The following is a 27,616-nucleotide window of genomic DNA, read 5'->3' on the forward strand; positions in this document are numbered from 1 at the left end:
CAGAGGAACACAGGAAGCTGCCTTAGGACATCTGAGGGGGCCCTGCTCCGGGTGCCGACAATGAGAGAGGCCCGGCTGTCGTGCACTCAGGACAGGGCCTTCTCTGTTGCTTCTCCCAGACTTTGGAATGCTCTCCCAGTGGCCATTCGCTCCTCGGACTCCATCACGGCTTTTAGAAAGGTTGTTAAAACTTGGCTTTTTACCCAGGCTTTTACATAATCGTTTTACTGCTGCTTCTGTGTGTTTTTACTTGTATTGTTTTTATGCCTGTTTTTTATGTTTTTATATTTTTTAGCTTGATGTTTTTATTGTCTTTTTATTGTATGTTTTTAACTTTTGTAAACCGCCTTGGGGTTGTCTTTTAACGAAAGGCGGTATAGAAATGCAACAATAAATAAATAAATAAAAATACTGAGTCAGATTTGGTCTATCTAGCTCAGTATTGTCTACCCAGATTGGCAGCAGCTTCTCCAAGGCTGCAGGCAGGAGTCTCTTTCAGAAAACCTGGGCAGCTTTTCCTCCTACCTTGCTTCCACACAATGAGGCTATTCTCACGATGGGGGAAAACGGCTAAGGGAGCCCAGCCCAGTTTCCCCCCATCGTGAGAATCACCGGGCTCACGGGCGGTGGTTCAATGGCAGCAAGCCTGCCAAAGCAGCCCTCCCCTTAAACGAGGTTAACGTAGCGAGCGCTCCGCTAACTCCATTCGCAAGATTGTGAGACACCGTGGTGCGGCTCCATGGCGCAGTGACTCGTGAGTAGACTCCCAACCGGGAGGCTGCAACAACTTGCGTGGGGCATCCTGGGACTTCTGGGGGCCAGATGGCCCCCGATCCCCCCACCCCTACTGGCTCCGTGACAAAGCCGGAAATCATGTGGTTGACCAGTTTGGCTGCCCAGGGCTGAGCACGCGATTAGACTCTACACACCGATCGTGTGTAGAACCTGTCACTTCTACCCAAGTTTTCCTCCTACCTTGCTTCCACACAATCAAAAACTGGAGCACACACAGCTCCCAAACCTGGGTAGAACACAGTTTTTGATTGTGTGAATGACCTCTTTCACATAATCCTTCAGCTCAAAACTGGGTTGAGGAGGGATGTGTCCAGGCAGAAAATCAACAGTAGCTGCTTCCCCACTCACTTGTAGAGATACATCTGATGAATTTCTGTCTGAGACATTTCTACAAGACAGTGCATAGGAACATAGGAAACTGCCATATACTAAGTCAGACCATTGGTCTATCTAGCTCAGTATTGTCTACACAGACTGGCAGTGGCTTTCTCCAAGGTTGCAGGCAGGAATCTCTCTCAGCCCTATCTTGGAGAAGCCAGGGAGGGAACTTGAAACCTTCTGCTCTTCCCAGAGTGGCTTCATCCCCTGAAGGATGAAGGAATATCTTGCAGTGCTCACACATCAAGTCTCCCATTCAGATGCAACCAGGGCAGACCCTGCTTAGCTATGTGCACAGGTCATGATTGCTACCACAAGACCAACTCTCCTCTCCTCTCCTGATTTCCCAAAATGCCACTTACTTTTGTAAATGTCCAGGCACATGTTCTATTGCTGCATACACTTCCCCAATCACTTGTTACAGATGCACCTGAAAGATCATCTACCACATCCCACAAATGGGCTGCTGAAAGAAGTGTCATTTAAATACCATGCAGTAGATGTACATTCTCATAGAAATTAGTTGTCATCCTAAAAAACAAAAAACACACAACTTAATCTGGATTCTGGAGGCATTTTCAGCCTTGGATAGTTGTCCACGTTTACATCGGCTGCTCACATCTCAGCAAAAGTTGTATCAGCAATTGCAGCAAAATTATAGAGAGCTAGATCAAATCATATCCCACTTTTTATAAAGATCATTCTATTACTTCCCTTCCAAATTTTATTCTTCCAATTGTTACGAGGGACTTCCTGTTGCAGGTTTATGCTCCCCTTCCCTCTGTGATCAAAAAGGGTGGGCAGTTTTGTTTGAGACGAGAGACACAGAGGCTCTACACACAATAAGTGTGTACAGCCTTAAGGGGTTCTGTGGGTAGAGCGGGCTTGACCCACTCTCCCTGCAGACGAGCAGTAGCTCATTGCTGGGCACCCAGTTGTGGCTTTCTCGGGAGCTCCAGGGGTCAGGGGAAGGGGAGCGGTTCAATCCTGGCCCACCCCCACCCCGAGTGGGTCTGCCACAGCTGCGAGCAGCCGCGGCTGACACGATTACAAAAACAAGGTTATCAGAGTGCTCACTCTGTTAACACTGTTTAGGGGGAGGGATTTTTTAGGTGGGCTAACTGCCACTGAATCACCGGGTTTGCCCGTGAGCCTGGTGGTTCTCACAATCAATGGCTGGGCTCTCTTAGCCCAGTTTCCATCGATTGTGAGAATAGCCCTACAGAAGAAATTCAATACTGAAATTTTATTAAGGGAGATTGAAAACAAGGGTTGAGTGGGCATTCCCACATGACAATAATACGCACATGTCAACTTGTGTGTCAAAACATTTATTTTCTGAAGTGTAACACTTTTTGCTAATAAAAACCTTATCTGCTAACAAATCAAGCTGGATTCTTATATGTGAACTACAAGAAAATTCTCTGGTGTTAATAAACAGTAGACTATCTGATGTTAATTTGAATTGAAGTGGAGGAACCAGACTAGTGATAGAACTTTGAGCACCCGGGGGACACTTGGTCCTGGTCTGAGAGAAGGTTGAGAAGACTAGTTATCTGGTACTCTAGGAAGGGCTTGTGCTGGCTTCCTAGGCAGGGAAATGTATATGAAAGTGGGCAAAGGATCCAGGGTTGGGTTGGGTTTGGTGCTAAGGTTCCCTGTAACTAAGAATGCTGTTAGGGAACTAGACCTGGGCCAAGCAGTCAGGAAGAACCCAACCTGACCTCAGCCTTATGCTGGCTTCCTGGCTGGGAGTTCACCATTCTCATGAGAGGGCTGATCCATAGGAGTGGGAGCACTTAATGTGCTTCAGCTTTTCTTTGGATCTATGGAAAACATCAGTTGCTTTATAGTGCTTAATAGGACTACAGTAGTGTGTAGATTTGTATCTAACATGGCAGGATCAAACACAAGCACACACACACACAAAGAAGTGTACAAGCCACAAATAAAGCACAGACCAGCTACAAAAGGCTGCTTCTGTGAAGAGTAAATGCATTCTGGTCACCAGGGACTTTTACACACATGGCTTTTAGTTCACATCTCATCTAGTATGGAGGGTGTAAGTCCACATATCAGCTGCATTTACCCAGAAGTCACAGCGGGCTGTTCACACACAATTCTGCTTTCCCCTTAATTACTTCTGTGCATTCTAGCTTAGCCCGAATTATGTCCAGGGTAAAAAAAATCCTCACTTTTAACTTTATAGGTGCTCCTGCACCTATATAATAGCACTATACAAAGCACTGGCAAGATCTTCTTTGTTATTGTGTCTCCTCTAGCAGGAGGAATTCAGATTAGAGTTTATGCATACATAAAAAACAGTTTAGAAAAACAAGTTAGAATGACTGCAGGAATGGAGAACCTGTCTTATGAGCAGAGATCAGATGAGCTTGGCCTGTTGGGCCCTCTTGTTTTTTAAAGGGAAGATGATGCCATCTGTGTCAAGAGCTCCCTACATTCCAATCTGGCACTTTAGCACTAAACAAGAAATGTGTGAAGAATTCCTCTAAAAATAGAGGTGCAGTGTGGTGTGGGAGAACCCCGTGCCTGCCATAGCCTCATAGTTGGCCTTATCTGCAGTGCAGATGGACTGGCAGAAGGAGGGGCAGGGTGCACTGTGGACCAAGATCATTTGCCTTCCCCCCCCCCGGGGGGGGAGCTGTACATTGGCTGGGCCGCTGGGCATCCTCCACCACTTCCTCCCCCAATAAAATCTTGCAGACAAGCGCTGAGAAAGGATTACTCTCTCAAAACGTGTCAGAGAAGGGACTATTGCGAAACAAAACAAAACAAAACAAAACCCCTCTGTAAAATAACTGTCTATTTAAGTTATGTACATGCCATTTATTTAAAGGAATTTATTCAGCATGAATATCACGGAAATTCAAGGGTGGCATATGTGAGGTTCCCCGTGCTCTTGTATTCACAGATGTAGGTCACAATCCAATACAGAAAAGCGTGCAGGCACCCCTTGATTTCAACGGACTGCGAAGGACCACTCTAAGCCCGGTAACTCCGAAGTAAGTCTCAGTCAGTAGAAAGGCACTGGGATGGCTGGGCGCCAGGTCATGAATGATGGTTTCGTTTCTTTCAACATTCTTTAATACATTCAATAACGCTTTCTCTGACTTTAGGGTGGCTTCGCATGGATTACAGAAGCCCAGTCTTGTTTACGGAGGTCGAGGGGACCCTCTGGCAGCCAATGAAGCTCCCTCTCCAAAGCAGCATGGCTCGCTTTAGGACCCGGCGAGATCTTTATCCCCCTCCCCCCCATTCTCTTTGCGGAGCTGTAAATTCCCCCTGTCAAGGCAGCTCGAGCCGCGATTGCAGCCACGGCCGCAGGTCAGGAGCACGAGCTGCTTCGGAATCCCGCTCTGGGCTGCAGCGCCCGACATTCACTAGCTTGCAGCCTCCCCACCATGCAAGGCGGGCGGATGCTGCTGCTTCTTGCCCTGCGGCTGCCTTCAGACGCTCCGCGGATTACGGCCACGCGGCGAAGGCTCGCCGGCCGCCGAGCGCCCCTTCTTGGCGCTGCCGCCACCACCGCTGGCTGCTGCGGCTCCTCCTCCTCCTCCGCTGCGCTCTGATTTGTGCGCTCGTCCGGTTTGCGGGAAGCTCCGGCCAGGCGCTCTTGGCGCCGCAGCCTCGCCGCGCGCCGTCCCACGCTCGACGGCGGCACTTGAGGTCACCTTGCTGCTGCTCCTTCTTAGCCGAGACCGGTGAGTCCCAGCCAGCCGGGCAAGACGCGAAGGCAGGCTCATGCCGGCTGCGTCGTCTGGGAAATGCGCGGAGGGAGCGTGTCGTTTCTTCCCGCGGTAGGGCGACTTGGAGTGGCGCAGGGCTGCGGGGGAAAGGCGGGAGGCGCGACTGGCGGGGGTCGGGAGGGAGGGAAACCTGGCATGGCTGGGGCAAGGAGCCGCTCCTGAAGGTAGGAAGGGAAGAGGGACTTGCCGCTTTGGTACTCTGACCCAAAATTCGAGCCCGGAGGAGGAGGTGGGTGCAAAGCAGGTGCGCTACCTCCGCTGAGCTCGGGGCTCTTTCCCCTGCTGCTCACTGTGGCGGCGGCGGCGGCGTGCCTCTGGCTTGGGGATCCCGCGCGCAATCTCGACAATTGGCCGTGCCCAGTTGAGGGGGCTCCGGGCCGGCTCTTGTGCTTTGGCACGTGCAGGCTTTTCTGCTGAGGTGCGGCACTTCTGCGTCGCATTTGGCATGCGGGGGCGCACGCTGTAAGAAACACTACCCACTGATGATCCGTTGGGAATATCCCTGTACAGCGGGAGCCACTCAGAAATGGCCACTTGGTGGTTATGCCCCCGGCTTCCCCACATTGAGGGGAGAGGAATTCGTTCAAGTAATTCCCGTCTGAATAGGCAGGCTTTGGGGGAGTTGCACAGGATAGCCAGCCATACCAAGCGGCTCCTGTATGGAAAAATCAAAGGGGTTCATCGTTGCTAACTCAAAGAAAGAGCAGGGAGCATCTCAGGCACGCAGAGACAGTCTTTGGTCCATTGCCGCTGCCAGATCAGCGTCCTTTATGACTACAGGCTGGAAGAGAATGCCGTGAGCTGCTGCAATCTAACAAATATATCTTTATTATGGCTCTGGAGAATGTTCAGCTTTAAATGTATTTTCTGATATTCTGGCCAAGGCTATGGCAAAGCATCTGTGCTAGAGCATTCTTGGGAATAAATGTAGGCTTAAATTAAGGGTGAAAAATTAAGAGAAGGAACTTGAAGAAGTCCCTTTGCTCCTTCTGACTTATAATGCACCCGCAAATGCACAGACTTGGAATACACAGTCCTGGCGAGCATATTGTTTGCAAGTAAGTTCTATTGAATTTAGTGGGTCTTACTTCCAAGTAGACATGAAGTTGTTTATGGGCTTTATATCTCGCTTTCAGGCAACTGTGTCCCCAGTGACTAACATAAAATATAAACCCAATAAAATCATAATGGTCGAGCATGAAAGAGAAGTGATAGAGCAGGACTTGAAGCCAGGCAAAATAATACATAGGAACATAGGAAGCTGCCATATACAGAGTCAGACCATTGGTCCATCTAGCTCAGTATTGTCTACACAGACTGGCAGTGGCTTCTCCAAGGTTGCAGGCAGGAATGTCTCTCAGCCCTATCTTGGAGATGCCGGGGAAGGAACTTGGAACCTTCAGCTCTTGGAACCAGAGCAGCTCCATCCCCTGAGGGGAATATCTTACAGTGCTCACACTTCTAGTCTCCCATTCAAATGCAGCTAGGGTGGACCCTGCTTAGCTAAGGGGACAAGTCATGTTTGCTACCACAAGATCAGCTCTGATACAATTCAGTATCTAAAAAACCTCATCAAATAGAAACTGGACAGGTTTGTGTGGGCAAGTCCCCAGTCTCAAGCTGTTTAGAGCTTTAACTGATAGAACTATCATCTTGAATTTAGCCTGGAAGTGGGCAGGAAGCCAGTGCGATTGTTGTAAGACTGGCAAGATGTGTGTGCCCCATAGACCTCTCCTCAGTAGTCTAGCTGTTGTGTTTTATACTAACTGCACTTCTTGAACTGCCTTTAAGGACAGCCCCATGTACAATGCATTGCAGTAATCCAGCTGGGATTTTACCAGAGCATGGATAACTGTAGTCAATATGTCTTTACCTAGGAGAGGCCACAACTGTTTAATAGTGCTTTGTGCTACTTAGGCCTCTAGATGGATGGATCTAAGAGCACACCCAGACAATGTACCTGGTCCTTCTGGGGCTCAAATGCACCCAGAAAAGTTCAGCCAGAATAGATGAACCACCTACCAACAGCATCTCTGTTGGTAGGATTGGATTTCATCTTATTGCCCAGCTAGCAGTCTAAATACTGGTTTACTACTTCCACATCTGAATTTGATTAAAATAATAGAGGAAATTCCAGAAGGATATTCCTAGTGCAAACAATGCCAGATGATAACTCTTTATTACTTCTATACTCTGATGGAGCGATAGTAAATGCGTAGGGAGAAGGGAAAGTGAGGGTGGGGTTGGTAGATGCTTGAAGTATTGTAACTGACAAAAGGCTCAGGGTAGATTCAGACATAATGGGAATGGGAAACCTTAGTTTATTGTTACAAAAATACACACTTCCCCTCCCTTATATCTTTTTTTGCACATGAGAGGAGAAAAGAAAAAGGTTTTATGTTCAATTTGAAGTAAGCTGCAGTTCTGGGTTACCTATGAACTTGGGAAACTATGGTTTACTTCAAACCATAACTAATAAGGAAAACAAACAAGGGTCAAACCATGGTTTCAGTTCTTGGTCTGTTTTTTAACTATGGTTTGAAATAAATAATAGTTCCAAAGTTCAGACATAATGCAGAACTGTTGTTTATGCCAAAGTGAAAGTAAAATATTCCCTTCCCTTTCTCTCTTGTGTAAAAGAGAGGGAATGGGGAGCCCATAGCTCTTGTGCAGTCATTCTCATAGCAGGAAATCATGGCTTCCTATTGTGTCCAAAATCAGCCTCAGTGCCACAGAGTATACACAAGCCCAGAAACTAATAATTCTTTTCACTTCACCCCACACATTTGGTAATCTGCACTGAAGTGGTAGGTAGGTAGGTAGGTAAATGCTTTTATTGTTCCAACCATAGGTCATAACTGAAGCAGCAAGACACACAGAGATTATGTCTACAATAATTTTTTTTAAACCAAGTGTGAAAGCTGCAGAGCTTTTGTCTAGCAGCCTGTCTACGGCCACCCATGGAAGACCTTAACATAAGAAAATGTAGTAGCTCATAATAATTGGGCCAGTTTGAATGATGTTTCATCTACTGGCCCTTACACATGTGAGAGGGACATGTATAGACACGCTAGGGCATATTTCTCTCCAACACGCTAGGGCATATTTCCCTAATTCCGTGAGAGAGTGGTTAATCTGAACTGTGTCATGACCCTGGATCCAGGACACGCAGGTGTAGACACATACACACAGTAGAAAGTTCAGGGGATGAGATGAGTGGCAACAACCTAAGATCCAGATCCCAGGTGAACCCATACCATCGGGACTCCCCACATTGTAATGTGTTTTCATCTGTGACTTTTAAATATTTTAAATTTTGTACACTGCCTAGAGGTATACATATCAGGTAGTATAGAAATATGATAAATAATTAGATTAAGGGAATCAGGGGAACCCAATCCAGCTTCTCCACCATGGCTCAAGGGCACAGTCCTGCCTTTGACTCATAGAAGTTCCCTGACAACCTACCAATTTTAGCAGAGGCCCCCTACCATGTCACCAGAGCCAGCACTGGAGAAATGGTGTAAGGCCCCTTTAAGAAACAGAGCTCTTCCTAGAGCAGGGGTGGGCAAACTTGGCCCTCCAGCTGCTTTTGAACTACAGTTGTGGCTGGGGATGATGGGAATTATAGTTCAGAAGCAGCTGGAGGGCCAAGTTTGCCCACCCCTAGCCTAGAGAAAGAGTAGTGCCAGTTTACTTTGTTTGACAGCTGGTATAAAAACTGGCAAATCTGCTGCATGAAGCTGGTGGTCGTGGAGGAACGTTCTCTTCTGTGTTGCAGTAGCTAGTGCTGGTTTCCCTACTGAGCGCTGGCCGAGGTCCTGACTCTGGCCCTCAGAACTGTCTGAGGTCCGTTGTGCTCTTAAATCCCTGCCTTGGCAGACATTGGGACAGGATACACTGCTCCTTATTCCTAGTATGTGTAGAGAAGCTATACAAAACAACCACTGATGTGATTAAGGCAAGTGTGGTATGTCATACTGGTATGTCAGACCTCCTGGGCTTTGAAGAGACTGCTTTCTCACCTCTCTGATTCTCAGGGCCTGGACTAGTGTAGTCAGTTGCTGCACTGTGCACTCTGCCTGGTGCCCTGAAGGCCTAGCCACCACAGGTGCAGTAATCACCCAGCACCTATAGAGACTAGCTGCGTTCTGCAGTGTGCAATGTGGGAGATGCTTTGCAACGTGATCTCCCCCACTTTCCTTCTTCCAATTGCAAATACCTAGGTGTGTCAACTCCCTCTCTGTCCATCAAGATTTCTGTTCAAACTTCACGCCTCATTCCTACCACACATGAACACAATCAAACCTCACTTCACACCTGTTCATGTGAACAGACCCTGTTTGATGCAACTTTAATCTCTGCTTTTCCTGTCTTTCCATAATTTTTCCATTCTCCTGCCCCAATTTTGGGTTCATGGATTCATTACTATTTCTCCAAATATACACATTCCTACATGTATGTTTTAATTGTACTGTGAACATGTAAAGACCATTTGATACAACACCACCCAATATATGGTGTTACGTTGTTGCCTGCCTTATATTGATGTTCTAGATGCACTAAAGGGTGTGCTAATGGTGCTTAACTAGCACATGCGCTCACACACCCACACACACCAGACATCAGTAACAGTAACACAGGAGGTGGAGGCTGCAGTATCTTGACTCTGTGCTTTAAAATTTTGGCTGTTCCTTCTTTGTTCAGGGCACTGGATATTCACTGTAACTCACCTGACTTGCAAAAGGAGACATTTAAGATTATTCATTCCTTTATCTCTTATGTTTGTAACCTGTATTCCCATTTCCTTGATGTGACCCATGTGGTATGCCTAAACTGTATCTCTGCTTTCATAAACCTTTTGCTCTTTACCGAGTTTAAAGCTCATCTAGTTGTTCTTATTTTTTTCAGAGTTTAAGGCAGGAAAATTACTCAAACTATTCCCATTGAAATTAAAAGGTTATGCTAGACATTGCCTAACTTGCCTTTTTAATTTCAGCAGGACTAGTTTGTGTAATTTCCCTCACCATGTCTAATGTGATTCTATTATGAATTGGTGATTAAGGAAAAATATTTCTGGGTTGCCATGTCCCAACCTATATTTTAGCTTTTATTTGTGGACATCTGATTGCTTCAGGACAAGGACACCTTTCATCCAGATTTGCTAAAACAACTTAGGATGTCAACTTGCTCATGTGGATTAGGTGACGTACTCAAGACTTAATGCGGATCAGTGACCTCTTTACTCCCCTTTACCCAATCCAGCTGGGACTATAGCAGAGTTATGATTTGGGTGCATTGCCCCTGCATTTTCAGTACATATCGAAGCCATTGTGGCATAATGACTAAGCAACAGAACTGCTATGAAGATGTCTGCTGTCCAGGTCTCTCCTGTGTCATGACTTCACTAGGAGTCCTTAGGCAAGCTATTATCCTCTCTACCTCAGTCTGTCATTTGCAGCACAGTAATGATAATGGTGGTCATCTTATCATACCTTTATGTATAAATGGAGTTTTCATTCTGATCTGCATTATTGTTTGTTAAACCAGAAGCTGGGAGGTGGGTTAATGTCAAGTACAAGAATGGGATCTTGTTCATGGGTGGTAGGAATGATGTTTTCTGCATGCAAGCCTGCATTTCCACTCACGTTGGATGTTTCAGACAACCTGTCTTGCCATAAGGAAGGAACTGCACAGCATTGAGCCAAACTGGCTGCTGTGAGCACCACTTTAGCTAGTTTATTCCTCTGAGTAATAGGGCTGATGCACATATTCCTCTGCTAATACGTTCATTCCTTTTTGCTTATTTTGAAATTGTGTGGACAGGAGCTGACTCCTTTCCTGTAGTACAGTATAGGGGAGGCTTCCAGAACTGGCCTGTTTACCACACACATTGCCTTGCACTGTGGAGAATGGATGCCCACACACTGATCCATCCTCTTCTTGAGCATCAGCATCTAGTTTTTTTAAAGCAAATGTCCCCTTCTGCCAGAGAAAATGAGGCATGGTTGTTTTTAAGAGGCTGCTCAGGCTTGGAATCCTCTTAAAGTTGTTTAGAGCAGGTCTGTAGTTTTAAATATTTGGATGTGGTTTTTCCTGCCACTGGTCATAGAAGGCCCACATGGACAATATTGTCCAACAGGCACAAAGGACCACATCAGCGACATTAAGATTCTTTCACTCCAAAGGTGGAGAGGTTATCCCTGCAGTCTTAAAGCTATTTGCTGCTAGATCATTGGTCCAACTCTTATATGGTGCACAATTGGGCTCCTACCTGAATGATATGCCATTTGAGATTATCCAATCTCAGTGTATTAGAGCAGTATTTAGGGCCCCTCGATGTATTTCCAGTGCAGCGTTGTGGTTGAAAACAGGCCTACAGAGAGTGGAAACAAAAGCATGGATTTCAGTCCTTAATTACTGGCTCAAAATTCATATCTCCGCTCTGGGGCTGATCCCTCTTATGCTGGTTGATAGGTTTAAATCCACCTGGACACAAGCACTATTGGGCAAATTGTCATCACTTGGCTTTTCTACTGAATATTTGTTGTTATTAGATTACAATCAAGCCAAGGAGATCCTCAGACAGACGATCTTGAACACAACACCAGAATGATTTAAGCTCCATTTCGGAGACCATAAGAGGGCGCCTTGGTCACTTTAACCGGGAACCTGCTAGTTACCTACTATCACTTTCCCTACCAAGCCATCACTGGATGTTTCTCAGAGCAAGCTATTTATTTATTAATGTATTAATTTATTTATTGCATTTCTATACCGCCTAGCATAGAAATCTCTAGGCGGTGTACAGATCAAAACACAATATAAAACAAAACATTTAAAATTCATAAAAACAGACAAAAATCACAGTAGATAAAAACACATTAAAATTTTAAATTTAAATTTCAGTTAAAAGCCTGGGAAAAGAGCTATGATGCCTTACCATTAGCAGTTCTATCTGGAAGGTTTTTGAAAATTCCCTTGGCCAGTCAGATTTGTCCTTGTGGCTCAGGTGAGGTTGAATCTGTCCACCATGTGCTGCTGTTCTGTTCTTTTTATAGTGATAGACGGCACAGTTTCACTTCTCCTCTGCTATCACATTTTCCTATCTGAACCGCTGACTTTTATGCCACACTCCTTCTTGCAGATAAGAAACCTTTTATCACCTACAGTGTTGCCAAATTTTGTGCGACTGCTGTTAAGATCCACCAACAGCTAACTTCTAGTCCTACTTCCTAGACGCCACTACAGAGGCTTCTATGTTGGTGTACTTTGTATGATTGAATTCTTATCAGAATGTAGTGTTTGTTTGTACATCTGATCAAGGATTGCAATAAAGTCATTCAAGAGGCTGGGAATGGCTAGTAGCAAGTAAGCCAGCCCAGGAAGTCCCTCTCTGTTTGTATTGGCTGCTGATGGAAGGGAGTCTGCTCCTTTCTGCAAGATTCTAAAACAAGCAGGGTCTCAGAACACATAGGAAGGACTTGTCTGTCCAAGTTTCCTCATTAGGAGAGTAACATGTAAATCAATCCTTTCAACATTCTATAAAGCACCACGCATGTCGATGGTTCGGAGTGAATAATGAGCCATATTAATTATGCATATGAATAAAGAATGTGGTACAGATGCTGTGGGGATTTAAGTACCCTTGTATTTGAAACCAGATGGATAAATATGATATTTTGCAGGGAGATACTTCTTAGGGTATCTAGATAAGCTTTGTTTGAAAAGAAAACAGCAATATTTCTAATATTTTTCATCAACTCTTGTCCAAGCTGTTGGCACACAGGTCAAGCCTACAGCAACCAGTGCAAGGTTAGCTAATCAATATCTCTCAGATTTCAAGCAAGTTAAGATTTATTTCATGTTTGTCAAGTCATAGATTGTTTCAGTGTGGCATCCAGGGATTTTTGTATGAGGCTGCTAAGCCCTTTCCCCTTCTTATACAGTTCCTTTGGATAGACAAAAGGGGAAATTGTAGTTGGGCAAAGCTGTTTTGGCAAGAGGGACATTTGTTTGGTTGTGCTTTTACCTAACCTTGTAGAAATCATCCGAGTGCATTTACTCATTTGAATGCATGGGGAGGCAAGCAGAACATCTATGATGGGGTGTGGTGGGGTACGCGACACTTTGTCAACAGGTGCTGTAGTGGGAAGTAAGGTCTCTCCCACCACTATGCTTTTCTTGGTACCAGCCAAAGAAAAAGTAAACTTTTAAATCAATGACTGTGCCTATTGTTTGTATTCTGTAGCCACAGTTCACAATTCTTTTAAACACTGTGGCCACCACTGCTTCTAGGGAAACCTAGAGAAAGAGCTCTGCAATATGCAGAATGAGGTGGTAGATTTGTGCACTTGTATAAGACTTCAGGCAAAGCTGTGCCATGTATTTGAATGCTTCCCCATGTAAAAAACACACACACAACTCCCTGCGTGCCCCCTCCCTGATGCAGAGAGCTTCCAAGCAAAATTAAATAAAAATTTTCAGGCAAATGTTCTAAACCACACACCCCAGAAATAATAGCATGGACACACTCAAACAATGATGACTAACAGTTTTACTTCAGACTGGTCAGACTGTGTATTAGCAAAACTGCAGTAACAGCATCTTCCAAACTGTTGTTGGTACTCTGCCACCCAACACCCCACTTCTTTTTGCAGGAAGGGAAATATGGCTGAGATTGTATGGGGAAAGCATTTTTTCTTCATTTCAATGGGTCTCAGCCGAAGCATCAGCACAGACAACATAAATTTGACAGCTCTCTTTTAAACTGAATGTGACTCTTTCTTTACACACTACTGTGAAATTCTTGCTCAGGTATTTCTAGAGTGCTTTCATTCTCTCACAGATTACAGAGTTGGTAGCTAGGAAAAACTCTGTTTCTGTTCTGACTGTCCTGTGCTTCAACATGGGCTCCTACCACTGAGACCACCTTAAATGACTTGGCTCATGTGAATCTAGGCATATCTTTCTGGAGCCTGCTGAGTAGCTTCACCCCTGCATTCTGGTTTGCACAGATATGCAGATGTGCAGACAAAAGAGGAACAAACTATAACAATGTTATGCAGTTAATAATATCACCAAAGCATTAATAGTTCTTGCCATGGTTCTTATCAGTTCAGAGATAAGGATATCTTGTATCCTTATAAATCAGTTTGGAGATAATGTCTATAAAAATTATGAATGGTGTGGATCAAGAGACTTTTTTTTTTTACCCTTTCTCAAAACATTGAACTTAGGATCACTCAGTGTAACTGATGAGTAGATTTAAGACAGACAAAGAACTTACTTCTTCACATAATGCATAATTAGGTTTTCACTGCAAGTGGTTTAGATGGTTTTAAAAGTGGGAATAGACATATTCATGGAAGATGGTTGTATCAGCGGCTGTTATCCATTCCTTTTTCACTTGTGGGTTCCCTAGAAGCATCTGCTGGCCACTACTAGAAATAGGATGCTGGACTAGATGGACTCTTGGCCTGATCAGGGATCTTATGTTCTTAGCAATAATGAAAGGTGCAAGTGGTTGAATAGCACTGGTGATGTTTAGTTTCACTAGTGTTATTTGGTCATGTTTGAGGGGCCAAGACACTGTTCTCTGCAAAAGTGGCTTCTGAAATTAATGGAATAAATTGGCAGATGGCCATATCTATTGTCATTTACATGTTATAATTAGATCCTTTGCTCTTATTTCCTTATCTCAATTAGATCTTAAAAATAAATTCATAAATAATTGGAAAATATTAATCCACCTAAACTAGGAACTAACATAAATTAAAATCGGCTTTGGTATATTTATTCATTTTAATGTTTGCCTCACCACTCATCACATAGTTCTTGTTGCTTCTAACACACAAGTTAAAGACCATATACAATTAAAGAATATGAAGGGAGAGATGTCAATGTTGCACAAGTGGGCTGAGGCATCAATACTGTGCACTGGTGTACACAACACACATGGTACCCAGCACTGTATATCCTGAGGAGCAATGTTAGCTAACAAGTTGTCTTGCAGCATTGCAGAAGGCTTATATTAGCATTTGGATGCCAGACAGGTAGTGAAAAAGTTGGTAATTTGAGCCCAGAGACCGCTACTAGGATAGTTTTATTTGCAACTGTCTTGCACAATGATCCTGCATGTGTTTGCAGCCCGATGCTAACCATATGTACCCAGAAACAAGTTCCATTGCTTCCTGTTGGACTTATTTCCAGGGAGGCCACAGCAGGGAAATGCTTGACAAACAAGCAGAAGGTTGCCGGTTCAAATTCCCGCTGGTATGTTTCCCAGACTATGGGAAACACCTGTATCAGGCAGCCGCGATATAGGGAGGTGCTGAAAGGCATGTCATACTGCGTGGAAGGAGGCAATGGTAAACCCCTCCGGTATTCTATCAAAGACAATCACAGGGCTCTGTGGGCACCAGGAGTCAAAATAGACTCGATGGCACACTTTACCTTTAAGCTTAGGATTGCAGCTTTATATAGAAATTTGAAGTAATCAGGAAGACTAATTTCCAAACAAATGTGGCTAGGGTCAGGGCACTAGTGATTAGTCCATAATTAGCTACACACAGCAGTATATCATAGATCCTATACAAATAGTAAACAATGCATAGGCATATTCCTCAATACTATGAACTCTATTTTCTATATCCCCCTTAGATACAGATGGGTTGATTCTGGCAGACTGCAATCTTACAGCTACAACCCTTAACCTAAAAGCATGCACTTGGAAACCAGATCATCTTTCAGGACCAAATCTACGGCGCTGTTCAAAGGACCATATTACCCATGAGTAGTCTTTTAAACTCCAGAAAGATCTCTTTGTAGCTAGCAGTTTTAGGACTTAAATGTTCTGAATAATTAGAACCTGTGCTAGTGTATGAAAGGGTATTTGAATAAAAATAGTATACTGATTAAATTGGTCGCAAAATAAGTGCTATATACTGTATTGCTGTCATGGTTATCTTAACCATGCTGTCATGGTTATGTTAACAACCAACATTATATTTAAAAAGTAGAGATTTACAGCTAAATAATTACTACGGATTTCATCACAAGGTCTGTGGAATTATGGGAACAGAATACCTGTACTTTAGCTTACTGAAAGATTAAATTTAAAAATTAAGCACTTAACCATAACCTCTTTCTGTTTTAAAAAAGGATCTGTTTATAATGAAAAATGCTGCCAATTATATACTGTAAACCAGCTAATGATTCATGAAATATAAAGAATAGAAAAGTACGGTATTTGTATGGGATGGGAAGCAAGGGATGAATTTAATAAAGCAATTAGAAAAGCCTCTTCTTTGAATATGTTGTTCATTATCTGGTTTGGAAGGAAAGGTGCATGCATGGAATGGTTCTTGAGCAAATCCTTCTCCTTTATTATTATTTGAATGTTTCTGTTGGACTCACCCCCGCCCCCCCCCCAAGTCCTGCTATGCTGCCTCATCATGGCAGGGGGGTATTCCTGGGAGGGATGAGTGAAGTACGCTGGGAGGTATACTCCCAGCAGGGTCACCCAAAGCACAAAGGTCATCCCAGCTGCCCAGCTAAAGCAAGCAGGCACCTATATTGGGCAGCAGCGATATAGGAAGGTAGTGAAGGTGGACGATTACTTCAGTGACAACAACAAAGGCGCGGGAGAAGACAATGGTAAACCACTCCTGTATTTTACCAAGAAAACCACATGGATTGACAAAATTGAATGATTGTCGATGTAGTGCTGGATGATGGGCCTCTCAGGTCGTATGGTACTCAACATGCTACTGAGGAAGAGCTGAGGAACTCTCAGAGTACTGATGGTATTTATGACATGGTTAGACTAAAGCTTCTTGGACGACAGGCAGCTGATGTTGCCGTGTGGGAAAAGAAAATCCGAAGCTGCAAAGACAGAATTACAATGGGTACGTGGAACGTAAGAAGCATGAATATGGGAAAGCTTGACACAGTGAAAGATGAAATGAATCGACTACAGATTGACATCTTGGGCATCAGTGAATTAAATGGACTGGAATGGGACACTTTCAGTCAGAAAATCATACTGTTTACTACTCAAGACACGAACACTAAAGAAGGAACGGTGTTGCTTTCATAGTCAGGAAGGATATAACAATGACAGTACTTGTGACTGACTAATATCAATTAGATTTCATGGACAACCCTTTAACATGACAGTTCTTCAAGTCTATGCCCCAACGACTGATGCAGAAGAAGAGGAAGTTGATGAGTTTTATGTTCAAGTTCAGTCTGAAATTGACACAGATTAGAGCCCTACATGGAAAGGGAAATGCCGGATGTTCAAGCTGGTTTCAGAAAAGGCTGAGGAACAAGAGACATCATTGCTGATGTACGCTGGATCATTGAGAAAGCCAAAGAATGCCAGAAAGAAGTCAATATGTGCTTTATTGACTACAGAAAAGCCTCAGATTGCATCGACCATGTCAACTTGTAGAATATCCTTAGGAAAATGGGCATCCCAGAACATCTCATTGTTCTCATGAGAAATCTATACACAGGGCAGGAAGCCACAGTACACTGCTGTACAACGGGCAGGGGCGTAACTACTATTAGGCAAAGGGAGGCGGCTGCCTGGGGGCCCCCACACCTCAAGGGGCCCCCCAGAGGCAAGTCACATGACTATATATTGTGAAGTGTGTGTGTGTGTATCAGTGAGGTGCCCATTTTAAAATTTTGGCTCTGGGCCCACTCCAGCCTTTTTACGCCCCTGACAATGGGTACAGAAACCAGCCTCAGAATTGACACTGAAGTGGTGGATAACTTCTGCCTTTTAGGATTGACCATCAACATTCAAGGATCCAGCAGTCAAGAAATATGCCGCAGACTAGCCCTTGGTAGGGTTGCAACGAAGGCCTTGGTAAGGATATAGATGCTGTGATGTGTCTACACCTACAAAGATTAGAATTGTTCGGACAGTGGTTTTCCCTGTGACACTATGGATGCGAAAGCTGGACTTTGAAGAAGCAAGATAGAAAAAGCATTGATGCTTTTGAACTTTGGTGCTGGAGAAGACTTTTGAGGATACCATGGACAGCCAGAAAAACAAACATATGGATCATAGAACAAATCAATCCAGAATTTTCACTCAAGACACAAATGACCAGGCTCAAACTATCAGACTTCGGACACATAACTGTATCTGAAGACCCAGCTCCCTTGAGAAGTCCATAATGCTGGGGAAAGTTGAAGGAAAGATAAGAAGTGGACGACCAGCAGCAAGGTGGATGGACTCAATTATGACAGCAATGAATGCACGACTGAGAGAACTTAAAGGCTAAGTTGAAGACAGATCATCCTGGAGAGAATCTATCTATGTGGTCGCTAAGAGTCAACACCAACTTGATGGCACTTAATCATTCAGTCAATCAATTGGACTAAAATTGTGAATTATTTTGGAACAGGGAACCATTTCATTCATTTTGTGATGTAAACCACTTTGAACTTTTTCTGTTGTTCAGTATTCAGTGCAGTAAAGCATTAATTGGGTTGTTATGAAGCATGTTATAATTGAGATTGCTCCATGACCGCTAGTTGGATGTGTTATCCATTTCCTATTGACCCTACCCTAGTGACCAAGTTTTAATCAAGATATTGTAAAATACATGCCACATCACTTCAAGTGGCAGCTTGTTTGGGTTTGTAAGAAATAGAGTGATGGCCTGCATTAATATTACATTTCTCCATTTTTATATCTAATATGTAATAGGGCACTTATTTATATATACAGTTTGACCACCTAGGAATCACATGTTTGCTGCCCTGAGTTCCATAACAGAAGAAGTGGGATATACATAATTATCTCTGAGTTATATTAAGAGAGCTAGAAGATCTTCTGCAAATCACATGCCTAGAAATACTACTATTTTCTATCTTCTAGTCCAAAATACTTTAGAGATCTGAGGAAAAAGAAAGGTAAGCAGAAATGGTAGGGCTATTAGGAGTGCTTAGTTTTGTAATGACTTTACCCAAGGGGTTAGCAAACCTGAGAAAGCAGATTAGCAGTAGGATTCTTTAAATGCTAAAACACTTCTCTTATTTGGTGAGTAGTTTACACCACCAGAAGACATTTATAGGAAAGAAAAACCTCCAATAATTTCCATTGGCAAAACATGGCAAACAGCTGAGTTATAAGTTACTGGAAGATTGTTGGAAAAGTTACTGACAGCTTTCTGCATGTTCTATTAGAACATTTCTACTAGAACACTCTGTCCCCGAAACAGTGCCCCCCCCCCGGCTTCACAGTCCAGTTTGGAGGCAGTGAGAATTGGGCCCAATTTTGGAGATTTTTCTTGGGTGAGGGCTGATAAATATTAAGAAAGTTTCAGGAGGAGACTTTTGTCTGATTGGTGGCAGCAACGGCTGTCCTTTCCTTTTAAAAACAACTAGCTGGGCTGGGCGCAGAGCATCTGCGCCTCCAGCCAGCCCACCCACTGCCACTGCCTTCCCCGCTTGCCGGCTGGCCCACTTCCCCCCACCCTCTTCTGATCCCCCCCCCACGTTTTCTGGCCGGCCGGCTTCTCCCTCCCCCACTCTGCCCCACCCCCCCAGTGCTTTCTGGCTGGCAAGCCGGCTGGAAACCTGGCCACCACGTCCTCCCTCCTGCCCATCAACTCCTGGCAGTGGCCGCCTCCTCCTGCTCCCGCCAGCCAGGCAGCTGGCATCGCTATTTTCTCCCCCATTACTATCCTAACAAGATATTTTCTCCCCCTTTAACTATCCTATCCTGTCACTATCCTGTCCGGCAACTGCTCACAAACTCTCGTGAGAGCTGCCACACATGCGATTAGCAACGGGTACGTTTAAGAGAGTTAAATATATAGATAGATTCCACCACCTCTTCTGCAGTGGAGTGGAGCTTTTCTTAGTGACCAGCTTTCTAATTTTCTACTCAACCCCAAATGCCAATACCCTGAGGAAAATGCCATATGAAGCATCATTCTAAGCACTTCTTGGGAAAATATTGTAGCCACTACCAGTGGGTGGCTATGTAGTATTGTGAAATGTTTTATTCCTGGGAGATTGGGCGGGAGATTGGGGGAACTAAGAGGAACCAGCTCATGAGAAAAATTCCATAACGCTACTGTAGCTGCCAGTTATCACTGAGGAGGCAGTAGGAAAACAGCTTAAGGGAAAAGGGATAGCTAACTACTGTCATCCCCTGCTAACTGCGCAAAGAGGCACCTTTTACTGTGGCGATTCTCTGTTTAGCAGGGAGAGAGTAACTGGCCCTATCCACCCCCAGCACAGTACCTCCAGTGACTCTTGCTGGTGTCTATCTTGTGTGTGTGTGTTTAAGAATGTGAGCCCTTTGGGGACAGGGAGCCATCTTATTTATTTATTATTTCTCTGTGTAAACTGCCCTGAGCCATTTTTGGAAGGGCGGTATAGAAATTGAATTAATAATAAATCGAATTAATAATAATAAGCAGCATGAGCTGCTTCTGAAATGTTCTCAGAATTTCTTCCCCCCCACCCAGTTTTATCTGTTACCTCAATTTTGAGGGCAAAATTTCTCTGATGAGAACTTTTGGCTCCATACTAGACAATATTGGTCAGCAATTATCTGTGAGGTACTTGGGAGGACAGAGATGTCCACTTTGCTTTGTTTGCTTTTCAGAATTGGTAACCACCTCTTTCTAGAACATTTCATTGACAAAAGAGTATGGCCCTGAGGGGATGGGGACGTTAGGATATGGCTAGTATTGTGTTTATTGTAAACCAACCAGAGCATTTAGATGGGGTGGTAGAAAAATATAATAAATAAATATTTGTTTTATGTTTGTTGCCTCATACTTATACTTTTCTATTTCTGTGTACAGTAGAACCTCAATATCTGCAGATCTAGCATCTGTGGGTTTGCATATCTGTGGTCAGGTAATAAACACCCAACCTTTGTATACGTGGGTAAAAATGGCTTTAAAAGGGTTAAATCCACATATCAGTGGGTTGGGGAGGCCAGAAATGACCTCGGAGGTCACTTCTGGCTGCCATTTTGTGACGAGACATTTTGTGGCTCATTTCGATTTTAAAAAGGCATTTCCCCCCCACGATGTTTCATGGAAAAAAAATGGGAGTTTGGGCCTGGTGGGAGGCATCACTGGACTGCAGAAGGCCCGTGGAGCATGATAGGGGCCTTTATTTTGGTGTTTGGGGGGCTTTTGTGACATTTGGGTTTTTCCTCCAGGCACTGGGAACCTAAACACTAGATTTCCATTACCCCAATGCCTCAATATTAGTGTTTTCTCAATCTGCACTACTAGCTCAGAACAGAACCCTCACAAATACTGAGGTCCTCTTGTACTTATCAAGGCCTCCACAGGCTTACATGTGACTTCAGTTCTCTCTGTTAGTTTTATAAGAATCAGAATTAAACAATCCCATCCAGGGAGGGGTCATGTGCCTTTAAGAGTTTGTGTGGTAGGGAGAAATTTGACCATCACAGAAATTTGCACTATGATGAGAGAAACCAACCTTCTGGAACTTTTTGAACTGCAGAATTAGAACTTTTACCAGTCAGGATCTGAAACCCTACCAGGGTTATTTTTTTTTAAATAAAAGTCTGAAGAATACTGATGCTTACAGATATTAATTCAAACATATATGATTACAATCTCAGTAAAATCAGGATTCTCTTATCTTGCTTGTGTCAGTTGTTCCTGAAAGAAGAGCTGGTCTTGTGGTAGCAAGCATGACTTGTCCCCATAGCTAAGCAGGGTCTGCCCTGTTTGCATATGAATGGGAGACTTGATGTGTGAGCACTGCAAGATATTCCCCTCAGGGGATGGAGCCGCTCTGGGAAGAGCAGAAGGTTTCAAGTTCCCTCCCTGGCTTCTCCAAGATAGGGCTGAGAGAGATTCCTGCCTGCAACCTTGGAGAAGCCGCTGCCAGTCTGTGAAGACAATACTGAGCTAGATAAACCAATGGTCTGACTCAGTATATGGCAGTTTCCTATGTTCCTATGTTTCTAAGATTTTAGAAATTATCCCTCTATTAAACTGAGCCCTGATTTAAGAACATAAGAACAGCCCTGCTGGATCAGGCCCAAAGCCCATCTAGTCCAGCACCAACTAGTCCAGCCCACCAAATGCCACTGGAAGTCTGCAGGCAGGAGTTGAGGGCATGCCCTCCCTCCTGCTGTTACTCTCCTGCAACTGGTACTCAGAGGCATCCTGCCTTTGAGGCTGGAGGTGGCCTATAGCCCTCTGACTAGTATCTGTTGAAAGAGTCCATGAAGTTATCCAAACCCCTCTTAAAGCCATTGAGTTTGTTGGCTGTCACCACATTTTGTGGCAGAGAATTCCACAAGTTGATTATGTGTTGTGTGATTATGCCTTATGTGTTTTTTATTATTATTATTATTATTATTATTATTATTATTATTATTAATGTGTTGTATCCGTTGGCTGGTCCTAAATTTCCTGGCAATCAATTACATGGGATGACCCCTGGTTCTAGTGTTGTGCGAGAGGGAAAAGAATTTCTCTCTCTCCACTTTCTCCACACCATGCATGATTTTATAGACCTCTATCATGTCTCCCCGCAGTCATCTTTTTTCTAAACTAAATAGCCCCAGGTGTTGTAGCCTTGCTTCATAAGGAAGGTGCTCCAGGCCCCTGATCATCTTGGTTGCCCTCTTCTGCACCTTTTCCAGTTCTACAATGTCCTTCTTTAGATGTGATGACCAGAATTGTACGCAGTACTCCAGGTGTGGCTGCACCATAGTTTTGTATAAGGGCATTATAATATTAGCAATTTTATTTCCAGTCCCCTTCTTATTGATCCCTAGCATGGAATTGGCCTTTTCCACAGCTGTTGCACATTGAGTCGACACTTTCAACAAGTTGTCCACCATGACCCCAAGATCACTCTTCTGGTCAGTCACCGACAGCTCAGATCCCATCAACTTATATTTGAAGTTTGGGTTTTTCATCCAATTGTGCATAACTTTACACTTGCCAACATTGAACCACATTTTCCATTTTGTCGCCCACTCCCCCAGTTTGGAGAGATCCTTTTGGAGCTCTTCACAATCTGTTTTGGATTTCACTTCATGAAAGAGTTTGGTATCATCTGCAAATTTGGCCACCTCACTGCTTACCCCTACTTCTAGATCATTTGTGAATAAATTAAAAAACACCGGTCCCAGTATAGATCCCTGGGGGACCCCACTTCTTACTTCCCTCCATTGTGAAAACTCTCCATTTATACCTACCCTCTGTTTCCTGTCCTTCAACCAGTTAGCAATCTACACATGTACTTGTCCCCTTATTCCATGACTACTAATTTTTCTTAAGAGTCTTTGTTGAGGAACTTTGTTGAAAGCTTTTTGGAAGTCCAGGTAGACTATGTCAACTGGATCACCTTGATCCACACACTGGTTGACACTCTCAAAGAACTCCAAAAGTTTCGTGTGGCAAGATTTACCTTTGTGGAAGCCATGCAGGTTCTCCCCCAGCAGAGCCTGTTCTTCTATGTGCTTTACAGTTTTATCCATGAGGATGCTTTCTATCAATTTGCCTGGAATGGACGTTAAGCTAATCAGCCTATAATTTCCTGGATTGTCCCTGGATCCCTTTTTGAAAATCAGTGTTACATTTCCCACTTTCCAGTCCTCCGGTACAGAGCCTGATTTCAGGTATAAGTTATATATTTTAGCAAGGAGGCCGGCAATTTCACATTTGAGTTCTTTGAGGACTCTTGGATGGATGCCATCTGGCCCTGGTGATTTGCTAATTTTCAATTTTTCCAGACAGTTTAGAACATAATCTCTTAACACTTCTATCTGACTCAGTTCTTTAGCCTCCATCCCTGAAAAGCCTGGTTCAGAAACAGGTATATGCTCAGTATCCTCTGCCGTGAAGACAGACGCAAAGAACTCATTTAACTTCTCTGGAACCTCCATATCCTCCTTAATAATCCCTTTCACTCCCTCATTGTCTAATGGTCCAACTGCCTCCCTGGCAGGTTTCCTGCATCTGATGTATTTAAAGATTTATTTGTTATTTCCCTTGATGGTTTTAGCTAAATGTTCCTCGGACTCTCTTTTCATCTCCCTTATTGTCACCTTACATTTCTTTTGCCATAGTTTGTGTTCCTTTTTGTTCTCTTCATTTGGACAGGCCTTCCAATTTTGGAAGGAAGTCTTCTTCCCCTTTATAGCTTCCTTGACTTTACCTGTTAGACATGCTGGCATCCTCCTGGAGTTAGTGGTACATTTTTTCCTTTTGGTTATACAATCTAACTGGGCTTCTACTATTGTGGTTGAGTAAACTCCATGCATTCTGGAGCGAAGTGACTCTCCTGATTTTCTCTTTCAGCTTTCTTTTCACCATATTCCTCATTTTGGAGAAGTTTCCTCTTCTGAAATTCATAGTTTCTGTGTTAGACTTCCTTGGTGATTCTCTCCCCACATGTATGCTGAATTTGATTGCACTATGCTTACTGTTCTTAAGATAACATTAATTTGCAGGTTAATGTTTGTCCACAGCAGGTTATGCATTTGCAATGACTGATCTGTGCCTTGTGCGGTGTAAATAGATTCCATGAAAGGTAGCCTTTTCCCATTCTTGTGTGACTTTGCCTTTCCACAGTAGTACAAGCATGTAAACGTTTGCCAGTTGAAGTTTGCCAGTTGAAAATTTCACGTGTTGAAATACGGTTTGTGTGTGGAGTGGGGGAAATTTGCAAGACCAGGAATCCCTCTAGACCAGTTCTCTGCTTGGCATTAGGTTGTAATGGATGCTCCAAACTAGGATGTGCAGAATGTTTCGATAGCAAAATGTTGCAACTCAAAACAGGCCATTTCAAGTATTTTGAGCTTGAAATAGAGAGCTGGTCTTGTGGTAGCAAGCATGACTTGTCCCCTTAGCTAAGCAGGGTCTAACCTGGTTGCATATGAACGGGAGACTTGCTGTGCAAACATTGTAAGATATTCCCCTTAGGGGATGGAGCTGCTCTGGGAAGAGCATCTAGGTTCCAAGTTCCTTCCCTGGCTTCTCCAAGATAGGGCTGAGAGAGATTCCTGCCTACAACCTTGGAGAAGCCACTGCCAGTCTGTGAAGACGATACTGAGCTAGATAGACCAATGGTCTGACTCAGTATATGGCAGCTTCCTATGTTCCTATGTTCCTAACCTTTAAATAAAGGGCCTGTTTCAAGCTCGGAGCAGAATAATCCCCATTTCGATGGAAACATTTCAACATTCTGAACACCACTTTGAATACCTGGTCTTCCCTTGCTGATTGGTTTTCTGGCACTGGCTTTTGATTGGCTTGTAATTTCCTTGCTTCTTGGTTGGCTTGCTAGCATAGAAATAAAGTGTTATCATGGACAACTGTACCCCCATTGGCTTGGGGTAGGGATGTACAAAACCAGTCCGGGGATTCGGGGGAGTGTGTGAACCAAAACACACACACACACACACACACACACACACACACACACACACACGGTTCCGTCCAGACCAGTACCAAATCCCCCACCCCACCCCTGGCCAGTTAATGATTTTAAATTTTTTAAAAAATTATTACCTTCTGGCCCTTTGGGAGATTCCTATAGGCCACAAGGAGGTCCACGAATGTTTCATTGCCCCCTGCCAGCCTCTAAAATCACCGCTGCATTATTTTTTGGCTCATTCGGGTCTCCATAAATTGGCGCGGTGGCCATTTTTTATGTGCAAATGGCCTCTGCAAGGCCTGGCATGGCCCAGGGCCTCGCAGAGACCCATCTGTGCATTTGTGGTGGCCATTTTGTTTTCGGTAGCCATTTATTATTATTATTATTTTTAAATGGCCTCCATGCATGCATAAATAGTCTCTGCAAGGCCCTAGGCCATGACAGGCCTCACAGAGGCCATTTGCGCATGCGTGGCAGCCTCCAAAATGGCCACTGCACAGATTTATGGAGGCCTGAATGGGCCAAAAAATAAAACTGAGTGGGGCTGCAGTGGTGATTTTGGAGGCCAGCACAGGGCAGGGGAACGTTCACTGACACACACACCCATGGTCTGTAAGAAGCCCCCCAAAGGGGCAGAAGGTAATAAAATTTATTTAAATATATATATATATTTATATATAAATATATATTTAAATATATATATATATATATATATAAAATTCGTGCACCACGACCGGACCGGGGGTGTTCGAGGGGGTGCCGGACCAAACCGGGCCAGCCAGTTCCATGTACAGCCTTCAAAAGTGTTCCCTCCTCCCTCAACCTTCCCCCTAGCCTGGGGGAAAGGATGAGGGAGGGAGGAACACTTTTGAAGGGAATTTTAAAATGTATTCAAAGGGACTGGGAGGCAGAGAGAGCCCATATATTCTCTTGAAGAGGATACATCAGGAGAGGAGGAAGGAATCAAGGAAGGTTTTATTTTGTGGGTTTTCCCCCCTCAGCACAGTATAATATGCTGTGCTATTGTTGTTATAACTATCTGGTTTTGCTGGATCTCAGATTGACAAAGGCATAACTTGGGTGCCTGCCTTCCTTGAGTTGTGGTTTGTTTTGTTTGTGAGATTGTGTTGTGATGAGAAATAGACAGTGGAAACTGTGTGTGTGTGTGAGAGAGAGAGAGAGAGAGAGAGAGAGAGAGAGAGAGAGAGAGAGAGAGATTTCTTGGTGATTTATTTATTTATCAAATTTGTACACCACCCCAAACTTTCGTCTCTGGGGGGTTAACAATAGCATAAAACAGTAAAATATATACAAAAACTTAAAACAATTTAACAATTTAAAAATCACCTACAAATTAAAACCTTAAAATCTTAAGATTTTAAAATTTAGTGATTGCTGTGATGAGCTCCATGTCTGGCCTTGAAGCTAACTTGTGCTGTACTCACTGCTCTGGTCTGCTCTGCAATCTGCATTGCAGGGTGTACTCACTCAAAATTTGGTTGAAGTTGCTCTAGTTGAGCTTTTGGTTATGCTTGCTGCTAAGGGTGTTGCTGTGGTAGCTGATACAATGCTAGGAAGTAAGGAGTCATAATTGTGTGAGAGAGAGCAACTTGTGCCAATGATGTTACTGCAGCGCAGGCTCTGTGACTGACAGTGGATTCTGAGTCTGATTCATTTTTGCTATTTTTAAACTGTATTCGAAATGTGTGTTATGTGTTGGGAGGGTCAGATTCCCTTTTACTGTGTGCTTCTGAAGTGTTTTTCAAGGCAGGATTGCAAAATGCATTGCAAATTGCAATGCAAAACTTGTGTGCACTCTGAGTGCAGCTTGTTCTGGTCATAGTGAACAATGGGGAAATATGAAACACCCCATTGTTCCCCATAGGTAGCTCCTAGGGGCACCAAAGTGGGTTGTGTGGTAGGGCATGATGGGTGCTACCTACCACCCAACTCACAAAAGAAATGGGCAAGGGGGCAATTTCTAACAAATGTTTAACCTTGCCCCCCAAGTCCCATTCTTTTGTGGGGTTGTTGGTAGGTAGCACCGATCATGGCCTACCACACAACCCACTTTGGTGCCCCTAGGAGCTACCCATGGGGAACAATGGGGTGTTTCATATTTCCCCATTGTTCCCTATGGTTAAAACACTCAAAATGTTTTGTGTTGTTTTGTTGAAAAACAGCTGGCTTGACTGATGTTTTGATGAAACATTTTGGCCATTTTGTGTTTCATTTTGAGCTTGAAAAGAAAGCAAAAT

The 27,616-nt window shown here is 43.9% G+C and overlaps 1 protein-coding gene across 4 annotated transcripts in view; it reads left to right on the forward strand.

Annotated features, from left to right (window-relative positions):
• Nucleotides 1–4,471: 4,471 nt before the first annotated feature.
• The window catches only part of SYNDIG1 (synapse differentiation inducing 1), a 44,928-nt gene continuing 21,783 nt past the window's right edge, over nt 4,472–27,616 (forward strand). For 2 of the 4 annotated variants that reach the window (XM_053249476.1, XM_053249475.1), the window contains exon 1: nt 4,472–4,895. The gene's annotated coding sequence lies outside the window, so the exon portion shown is untranslated. Of the gene's footprint in view, nt 4,896–4,925; nt 4,992–5,085; nt 5,105–27,616 lie in introns of those variants that run through there. The other 2 variants (XM_053249477.1, XM_053249478.1) reach the window with 2 other exon arrangements.

This window comes from Hemicordylus capensis, chromosome 4, assembly GCF_027244095.1.
Source record: "Hemicordylus capensis ecotype Gifberg chromosome 4, rHemCap1.1.pri, whole genome shotgun sequence".
NCBI lineage: Eukaryota > Metazoa > Chordata > Lepidosauria > Squamata > Cordylidae > Hemicordylus > Hemicordylus capensis.